Source organism: Zeugodacus cucurbitae, chromosome Y (assembly GCF_028554725.1).
Source record: "Zeugodacus cucurbitae isolate PBARC_wt_2022May chromosome Y, idZeuCucr1.2, whole genome shotgun sequence".
NCBI lineage: Eukaryota > Metazoa > Arthropoda > Insecta > Diptera > Tephritidae > Zeugodacus > Zeugodacus cucurbitae.
The window spans coordinates 8,849,396-8,860,235 of NC_071673.1; the positions used below are offsets into that span (position 1 = coordinate 8,849,396).

General features: G+C 41.1%; 1 pseudogene; it reads left to right on the forward strand.

Moving 5' to 3' along the window:
• Positions 1–10,232: 10,232 nt before the first annotated feature.
• On the forward strand, positions 10,233–10,409 carry LOC128923592 (small nucleolar RNA U3; annotated as a pseudogene).
• The last annotated feature ends 431 nt before the right edge of the window (positions 10,410–10,840 follow it).

Sequence of the window (10,840 nt, forward strand, 5' to 3'; positions counted from 1 at the left end):
TTTTTTTTTGGATTGGTTTTGTTTTAACCAGCTTTGTTGTGGTAGATGAAGAGAATTTTGGAATTATTATAAATTCTTCTTTATCCAAATTACTTCGACAAGTATTTTTTAGCTCTTCTTGTTGTAATTGTCGATTAAAATAACAAAGCTCTTGAAAAAATTCTTCACCTATTTGCTCATATATGATTTCAATTTCTTCATTGAAATCTAATTTGTTTTTCATATTCTGAATATCATTGTATAATGATTGCAAATATCATAGTTGATAATTCTTTATCGTTACTTCCAAACTTAGATTTGCCATTTTAATTTTGAAGGTTTCAATTTTCCTCATGATCATGGACGTTTTTCGATCCAGATCTTGGCATTTAGGCTCAGTCTTCCACATTTTGTAGAACCTTATTTTTATACTCTCGCAACAAAAATTCTTGTTTGTATATCTATACTAATATTATAAAGAGGAAATGTTTGTTTTTTTGTTTGTTTGTGTCGAATAGGCTCCGAAACTACTGAACCGATTTGAAAAATTCTTTCACCGTTGAAAAGCTATACTATCCCTGAGTAACATAGGCTATATTTAGTTAAAAAAATATAGGGTTCCTTACCAAAACTCCGATAATGTAAAAAAAAAATACCAAAAAACTTTCTTTAATCGCGAATGCTGCGAAAACGATTGAAGATATAACAAAGTTTGTAGAAATTATCATTATCGACAAAAAACGTCGCGACATCATTATAATTTTGTAACAATTATAGTTTTGTCACAATAAGCGATTTTATATAAAAAAATTAATTAAAATACCACTACTTGAAATGGCTCTTTATTCATACCTTAGTATTAATCCTTAAACACAAACCATCTACTGAATAGTCCAAACAAAGCCTAAAAATTTGGTTTGGAAAGGTGAGCCCGTTCTTCAGTTATAAAGTCACAACGAAAAATGGCATTCATTTTTATATATATAGATAAATGACGAATATGTGGGTCAAATTGTGTATAATATAATATTAATAAAGTTAAATAAATAAATTGCGAGAGTATAAAATGTTCGATTACACCCGAACTTAGCCCTTCCTTACTTGTTATGCATTTATTTATTAAATACTCAACATTCATAATAGCTGAATGATCTGAGCGCTATCTGACGCATTATTGTCACAACTCATTTTGACATTGCCAGCCGTTAATACAAAGCACAATGATAACTATCGATAGTTTTGTCATCTTTAGATCACAAACAAAACAGGTAGCTTTCAAACAAGTGCAAAAATTAAGTTTACATGTTTACAAGTTTACAAATGCAAAATTCATGGATATAAGAAATTTTCTTTAAAAAGGTAAGCATTTATAAATAGGTTATAAACTTTTGATTGTCTACTATTGCTATTACTTTCGAGGTATCTCTTCTGTTAAGAGGTAACATGTTCGTGACATCAGCAGTGGAAGTGAAGAAGCTATTGTGAGCGCTTGTTCATCACAATCGGCTGTGCCTGTTGCTGAGGCGCAAGCAAATACAGCTTCTTCTATGGAAATAGATGTCACTGAGGAATGCCATGTAAATGATGTGGGCCGCTATGTTGGGCAAGCTTCGCAGCTGTCTGTCGAAAAAAAGGAGATTCTACTTCGTCCGTGGGTTCCAAATGCTGCCTATGATTTTAAAACTGATGCAAAAGCTTTGCAAAGAAAATTCAACCATGAGTTGTTGGATATATGTATATGCGCCGTGGTTGGTGTATTCCAAGCGGTTCAAAGGTGCACTTTGTAAGTACTGTGTGCTGTTTCCGCCTGTTCCTGGATCGGTGCAAGGCGTATTGGGTTAATTTATGATCCAACTATTCACAAATTTAAAAAAAAATGGACGAGTTCTCCAAAAAGCATTCTCAAACAAGTCTCCACATTGCTGCAGCAGCTGCAGCGAAGGCTTTTATTGAAAATGTGCCCGTCGACGTACAATTGAAAACACTCCATATGAAAACTAAGGAAGATAATAGAAATTTTATAAAATCTATTATTTCATGTGTGTTATTTTACGGCACACACGACATGCCTCTCAGGGGTAGAAATTCCGACGAGGGCGATCTTCTAGACTTAATAAACTTGCGAATCACTTCAGGCGACTCAAAGTTAAAAGAACAGTTACAGACAGGTCACCGCAACGCAGTTTATACTTCACCACAAATTTCGGAGAAATTATTAAAGAACTTATTGTGAATGATATAAAAACAACAAATCCTTACACCGTCTTAGCAGATGAAACTGCTGATATATCCGGCAGAGAGCAGCTTTCAATTGGTTTGCTTCTGACATTGCTGAAGAAATAGATAAGTTTTTGGTGTATCATGAACTCTTAAAAGAATCTTGTGTTGGGTTGGGCTGTTCTGCAATGCCATATCAACAACAAAGGACGTTATAAACTTTTTTCGCGAATCAACCACGCGAAGGAACTGTGCGCCTACTATATCACGTTTGTGTGAAACCAGATGGTCGGAAAAATATAAGGCAGTAAGAAAGTTTTCTGAAAATTTTCCTGAAATTGTTGAAGGACTGGAAAAATTATCCATAGATGGAAACTATAGCACAAAAAATAGTGCATACCAGCTTCATTCAGCGGTGACAAAATCGGTCTTTATCGATTCCCTAATGACAATTGCAAAATACTCTGCATTACTGGAACCAACAGTAAATATTTTGCAAACGAAAGCAATTGATATGATTGCAGTAGGTGAGCATATTCCAATGAAATAACAAAATTATATTTGTAAAGTTGGAATGTTTGCAGAATACTTATTTTTTGTTTGTTTAATACGTGAGCATGGTGAAAATATTATTGAGGTAATTGAAAACGATCGTAGCAATGCAGAGCAAGTAACGAATGAACTCCTTGCACAAGCGCGAAGAGTTGCAACTGCGCTAGATATAGAACTATCTTTACCGCGTTTAGATGTAAAACAAAAGCATAGAAGCAATCCTCCAGCAAACAACGAAGATGAGTACTGGCGACGCTGTATTGTGATTCCATATCTTGACTCCTTAACAGCTCCGTTTAAAATAAGATTTGCCCGTGAAAAAACTCCAGCATTTGCGCTATCTCGGTTGCATCCATTGTACATGCTCAAAAGTTCAATTGAAGCCGTTTTTGAAAACTCGAAACTATTCGAAAAGCATTACGATTTAGATGTCAGTAATGAATTGAAACTTTGGTACAATTTATGGAAAAATAAAAATTTATCAGAAATGGAATTAAGAGAAATTGAAGTTGTTGAATTGATTAGTACTCTAAGGAGAGTTAAAACTTGGCTTCGGAGCACGATGGGAGAAGAGAGACCATCTGGATTGTGTCTGATGAGCGTGCATCGCACATTTGTGAAAGAACATCAACAGCTCATTGAAGAAAAAATCATCAATAAATTTTCAGAAAATCCTAGACGTCTACTACTTGCATAAAAATTTGTAAGTTAAAAAATAAAAAAATTGAAATTAATAGCTGTTTCCAACTTTCAATGGTCTTTATACAATATATATGACGAATATGTGGGACAAATTGTGTATTATATAATATAAATAAAGTTAAATAAATAAATTGCGAGAGTATAAAATGTTCGGTTACACCCGAACTTAGCCCTTCCTTACTTGTTAATTAATCTATATGTCCATCTTCCTTTTTCTGACACATCCCATTGCGCGTGTCACTCGTTAAGGCTCACCTGTCTCTCCTTTTTGCGCTCATCGTCCGTTAGGCGCCTTTTCATGCTTTTTGCTTTTTGATAGACTCTGCTATACTCCGAAGCCATTATATCGGGTGGGATGATACCAGCTATGATACTAACTGCTTCATGCGACACTGTTCTAAACGCGCAGGCAACTCTCATGGCACTTAGCCTGGAAACTTTCTTCGCCTTATTGACACAAGCTTTTTGGCGTAGCGATATCGCCCATATAGGAGCAGCGTACATCAGTGCTGATTGGCTAACTTTAGCTAATAGAGCTCTTCTACTATGACTAGGGCGACCAATGTTGGCTATAATTCTCGCCAAGGACGCAGTCACTTTAACCGCTTTAAAACACGTTTTTCGATGTGCGCCTTGAAATTGAGCCTAGTATCAATCATAACGCCTAGGTACCGTAAGGTGTTTTGTGTTACTACATTATAACCATCAATATTCAGAGTGGCTGTTTCTAGTCCTTTTCGACTCGTAATGAGAACCGCTTCGTTTTTTTCTCCGGCAAGCTGCAGCTTAGTTCGTGTAAGCCAATCTTTAACTTGCGTAGTAGTCTCATTGCAGATGTTTTGGATTTGAAATAATTCCTTCGCAACGATCGTTACAGCAATGCCGTTCGCATATTCAATTATATGGGCCCCTTTTGATAATGATAAGCATAGCACTCCATCATACAGCACATTCCACAATAACGGACCTAGTACGGAGCCCTGTGGTACTCCCCCTGTCACTACGTATTTCTTTGGGCCTGCATCGGTATCGTAGAATAGCAATCTGCCAGACAGATAGCTTCTAATTATACGCAACAGATACCTTGGTATATTTCTCGCCTCCAGTGCCCTTATAATGTGAGGCCAGTATGCCGAGTTGAAAGCGTTTTTAACATCAAGTGTGACAACTGTACAGTATTCTTTTTCACCGAACATCCATCTGGTGCCCGCTATGGCTTTCGCCGCGTCTATTGTGGATCAGTTTCTTCTGAAGCCAAATTGGTTTTCGGATAGTCCAGAAGGCTCATTTTCTAGGTGGTACTCCAAGCGTTTGCAGATTAACTTCTCTAATATTTTGGCCATTGTGTCGATCATGCAGCGTGGTCTGCATGCACCCGGTTCTCCTGCCGGTTTGTTCGCCTTCTGAAGAAGAGCCAGGCGCTGTTTCTTCAATACCTTGGGAAAAACTCCTTCATTTAGACAGCGTGTATAAAGCTCGGTAAATTTTTTGTCGTTATGTTTTATAGCGATTTTCAGTGCCTTGTTTGGGATGCCGTCCGGTCAGGGCGCCTTTGCGATTCCGAAATTCTCCGCCACTTCAATTATCTCCTTCTCGTCAATGACTAAATCTTCCACCATCGCAGGTATCCTTCTGCTCGATTGCAACTCTTGCGCAGGGAAAAGCGTTTTCACCACCTTTTCTAGGAGGATAGGTTAGGATTATGCATCTCCCCATGGGTTCTCGTTTACCTTCTTTTGATTGCCATCTTGAGCTCCTTTCTTTTTTCATTGAAGCATTCGCGCAGTCTTATATGCTCTGGAGTACCGTAGCTTCTTAGAGAGCGTCGTCTTGCCCTATGTCATTCGCTTCTTAGACTATTAATCTCTGCGTTCCACCAGTATGCAGATTTTCGGTATGAGCTCTGTACTACTTTCCTACACATCGCAGCGTCACAGGCGTTGCTTGCGTGCTTCACCATAATTTCGGCTTGGCGATCTACATGGTTTGAACTACCTCGGTCCTCGCTCAACATGATTTCAAAGATTTTCTCATCCAGCGTTTCGACCTTCTATCCTTATTTAAGTGTTTTTTTCGGCTGGCTAGTGTTTGTACTCGCTTGTCGATTTCTAACATAATAGCAAGGTGATCACTATGAGTATAGAAGTCGCACACTTTCCAATTTGCTGTTCTAACCAGTGTACTGCTAGCGAACGTGATACCAATTATTGATCCACGACCATTCTTTTCAAAGGTATTTCCTCCGCCGGTATTGAGTAGTACAGCGTCTAGCAACGAGAATGCTTTGAGCAGCGCATTTCCCCACCGCAACTACTGCAACTACTGCCCCATTCCATTGCCCACGCATTGAAATCGCCTGCTACCACATTTGGTGTGGTAGTTAGGGCGGCATGAACCAGTTCGTCAATGATTTTTTCATACTCGCTTTGCGGAACACTAGGGGGGATATAGCAACTGTAGAAGTATCACTAATCTTCACACGTGTATAATAGGATTTTCTCTGGAGCGACATGTCTTGGAATGTATTACCCCCACAAGCCCATATCGCAGCTTTGCTCTCTTTGTCCGAAATCCAGGTACCGGAACTTACGTTCTTATACTGTTCACAGACTAACGCCGCATCTACCTTCTTCTCATAGATTGTCTGTGTCAAAAGTTCTTGAGCCGCTTCACAATGATTTAGGTTGATTTGTACAACTCACATTTGAAGTTTTTGAACGCCGCTTGATAAATGTGTGTACCCACATGTATAATTGTATGCTTGCGCATTATTTTTATACTCTCGCAACAACGTCTGTCCGTCCGTACAAGCTGTGTGTGTGATTGGCGTTGCAACCGTTTAGCCGGTTATAGCCGAATCGACGATAGTGCGCCACCTGTCTCTCTCCTTCGCAGTTCGGCGCCAGTTGGAGATCCCAAGTGTTACCAGGTCGCTCTCCACCTGGTCCCTCCAACGGAGTGGAGGCCTTCCCCTTCCTCGGCTTCCTCCGGAGGGTACTGCATCGAACACTTTCAGGGCTGGAGTGTTTTCGTCCATTCGGACAACATGACCTAGCCAGCGTAGCCGCTGTCTTTTTATTCGCTGAACTATGTCAATGTCGTCGTATAACTCGTACAGCTCATCGTTCCATCGTCTGCGGTATTCGCCGTTGCCAATGTTCTGAGGACCATAAATCTTGCGCAAAATTTTCCTCTCGAAAACTCCTAGTGTCGTCTCATCTGATGTTGACATCGTCCAAGCTTCTGCACCGTAAAGCAGGACGGGAATGATAAGAGACTTGTAGAGCTTGATTTTAGTTCGTCGAGAGAGGACTTTACTGTTCAATTGCCTACTCAGTCCAAAGTAGCACCTGTTGGCAAGAGTTATTCTGCGCTGGATTTCGAGGCTGACATTGTTCGTGTTGTTGATGCTGGTTCCCAGGTATACGAAATTATCTACGACCTCGAAGTTATGACTGTCAACAGTGACGTGGGAGCCAAGACGCGAATGCGCCGACTGTTTGTTTGATGACAGGAGATATTTCGTCTTGTCCTCATTCACCTCCAGACCCATTCGCTTCGCCTCCTTATCCATGCGGGAAAAAGCAGAACAAACGGCGCGGTTGTTGCTTCCGATGATATCAATATCATCGGCGTACGCCAGGAGCTGTACACTCTTGTAGAAGATTGTACCTTCTCGGTTTAGCTCTGCAGCTCTTATAATTTTTTCCAGCATCAGGTTAAAGAAGTCGCACGATAGTGAGTCACCTTGTCTGAAACCTCGTTTGGTATCGAACGGCTCGGAGAGGTCCTTCCCAATCATGACGGAGCTTTTGGTGTTGCTCAACGTCAATTTACACAGCCGTATTAGTTTTGCGGGGATACCAAATTCAGACATCGCGGCGTAAAGGCAACTCCTTTTCGTGCTGTCGAAAGCAGCTTTAAAATCGACAAAAAGGTGGTGTGTGTCGATCCTCTTTTCTCGGGTCTTTTCCAAGATTTGGCGCATGGTGAATATCTGGTCAGTTGTCGATTTTCCAGGTCTAAAGCCACACTGATAAGGTCCAATCAGTTTGTTGACGGTGGGCTTTAGTCTTTCACACAATACGCTCGATAGAACCTTGTATGCGATATTTAGGAGGCTGATCCCACGGTAATTGGCGCAGATTGTGGGATCTCCCTTTTTATGGATTGGGCAGAGCACACTGAGATTCCAATCGTCAGGCATGCTTTCTTCCGACCATATTCTGCAAAGAAGCTGATGCATGCACCTTATCAGTTCTTCGCCGCCGTATTTGAATAGTTCTGCCGGTAATCTATCGGCCCCCGCTGCTTTGTTGTTCTTCAAGCGGGTAATTGCTATTCGAATTTCTTCATGGTCGGGTAATGGAACATCTGTTCCATCGTCATCGATTGGGGGATCGGGTTCGCCATCTCCTGGTGTTGTACTCTCACTGCCATTCAGCAGGTCGGAGAAGTGTTCCCTCCATAATCCCAGTATGCCCTGGACATCGGTTACCAGATTACCACCTTGGTCTCTACATGAGGATGCTCCGGTCTTGAAACCTTCGTTAAGTCGCTTCATTTTTTCATAAAATTTTCGAGCATTCCCTCTGTCTGCCAGCTTCTCAAGCTCTTCGTACTCACGCATTTCGGCCTCTTTCTTTTTTTGTCTGCAAATGCGTCTCGCTTCCCTCTTTAGCTCTCGGTATCTATCCCATCCCGCACGTGTTGTGGTCGTTTGCAATGTTGCGAGGTAGGCAGTCTGTTTTCTCTCCGCTGCGAGACGGCACTCCTCATCGTACCAGCTTGTTTTTTGTCGTTGCCGAAAACCAATTGTTTCGGCTGCAGCGGTACGCAGTGAGTTTGAGATGCCGTTCCACAGTTCCCTTATACCGAGATGCTGATGAGTGCTCTCAGAGAGCAGGAGTGCAAGTCGAGTAGAGTATTTCGTGGCTGTCTGTTGCGATTGCAGCTTTTCGACGTCGAACCTTCCTTGTGTTTGTTGACGGGCATTCTTTGCTGCACAGAGGCGGGTGCGTATCTTCGCTGCGACCAGATAATGGTCCGAGTCTATATTTGGTCCTCGGAGCGTACGCACGTCTAAAACACAGGAGACATGTCTTCCGTCTATCACAACGTGATCGATTTGGTTCCGCGTGTTTCGATCAGGAGACAGCCAAGTAGCTTGATGTATTTTCTTATGCTGGAATCTGGTACTACAGACGACCATATTTCGGGCCCCAGCGAAGTCGATCAGCCTCAGGCCGTTTGGCGATGTTTCGTCATGGAGGCTGAATTTTCCGACTGTTGTGCCAAAGACACCTTCTTTACCCACCCTGGCGTTAAAATCACCAAGCACGACTTTTACATCGTGGCGGGGGCAGCGCTCATAGGTGCGTTCTAGGCGCTCATAGAAAGCATCTTTGGTCACATCGTCCTTCTCTTCCGTTGGGGCGTGGGCGCAAATCAGCGATATGTTGAAGAACCTCGCTTTGATGCGGATTGTGGCTAGACGTTCATCCACCGGGGTGAATGCCAGGACTCTGCGACGGAGTCTCTCTCCCACCACAAATCCAACACCAAATTTGCGCTCCTTTATATGGCCGCTGTAGTAGATGTCACAAGGACCCACCTTCTTCCGTCCTTGTCCCGTCCATCGCACTTCTTGGATGGCGGTGATGTCAGCCTTAAGTCGTATGAGGACATCAACCAGCTGGGCAGAGGCACCTTCCCAATTAAGGGTCCGGACATTCCAGGTGCATGCCCTTATATCATTATCCTTAAAACGTTTGCAGGGGTCGTCATCAAAAGGGGGGTGTCTCATCCGAGGCTTTCGTAGATTTTTCATTGGGGGGTGTTTTTATGTGGTGGGTCCCAAACCCTACGCACAACCGCATAAGCGGGCTTCGCCTTCTCACTTTAGCTCGCCTTCAAACGGATGTCTGTTGGCTACCCAGAGGATACTTGGTCTAAAACCGGAAGTCGTGAGCTGCTTGAACCATGTGGAGAAGAATCGTTTCTGGCCACTCCCAAGTGAGTGACAATCAAAAACTTTCCTCACTTGCGTGAACTTCTACACATGATCCCATCCTCCTAATGAAACTTGGAACACGTATTCCTTGGCACCATAAGAAGGTTAAATAGGCTGAATTGGACCGCTGCCACGCCCACAAAATGGCGATAACCGAAAACACATAAAGAGCTATAACTAGGCCATAAATTAAGCTATGAAAGCAAAATTTGGTACAAACGATTGTTCTAGGAAGGGGCATATTTGGATGTAGTTTTTTGAGAAAGTGGCCATGGCCCCGCCCCCTACTAAGTTTCTTGTACATATCTCGTAAACTACTAAAACTATATAAACGAAACTTTCAGGAGCGGTTTTTTCAGGTATTTCCCTATCAGATATTATTTATTTCCTCTCAGATATTTTGAAGAAATTTGGAGGAAATATGTTTTTTTTTTAATAATATGTCTCCGTGTCTAAAATACGTGAAATCGGGTTATAACTTCACCTAACTCCCCAATACATAATATTAGGATTTCCAACTTTCAATGGACTTTATACCATATATATACATATGTGACGGTCAAATTGTGTGTTATATTAATGAAATTAAATAAATAAATTGCGAGAGTATAAAATGTTCGGTTACACACGAACTTAGCCCTTCCTTACTTGTTAAGTTATACTTTTGGTTGGTGACATATTCACATGTGTACGTATAAACATATTCACATGTGTACGCACATGTATAATTGTATGCTTACTCAACTAGTTTATGTGACTTTTGGTTGAAATACTACTACTTCACAGAATCATTTCTGTAGTCATTCTTCATTTACTTTCTTTGAAAATCGAAAATATTAGCACCCGTATATCGTTTTATCAGACAGCGTTTGTCTTGTGGCATATTAGAAATGATGTTTCTTCGATGATCGCTCGGTTACAATGGATAAAACGACTTCTTAGTGGTGATTTTAGTGAATAAATTTCAAGGTTTTATACAAATAATTATATATAATAATGCAGTCAATAAGTAGAGTAAGGGAAATTCACAATCTGGTGCAAATGGTGGTACATATTTGCAATTGCAAATTTTTTAGTTTTTGTTAGTGTAAAAGAACAATATGCCTCGCTCATTTGCAATTGCAAATATGCAAGAATGCAAAATGAACCCTAGCGATAATCATAATAGTAAAAAATTTAATTTAATTGCCATTTATATATCACCAAATTCATCGATGAGAGATATAAAATTGTTCATCGGTAAAGCTTTATTACCGTTGTCAACTGCAGGTTCGCAAGCTTTTGCAGATATTATCGGAGAACCAGTAGAGTATAGCGAACAACCGGTACTCCTTGCGGGAGATTTCAATGTAAATTTCTCATTGCTTGAAGCTGAAC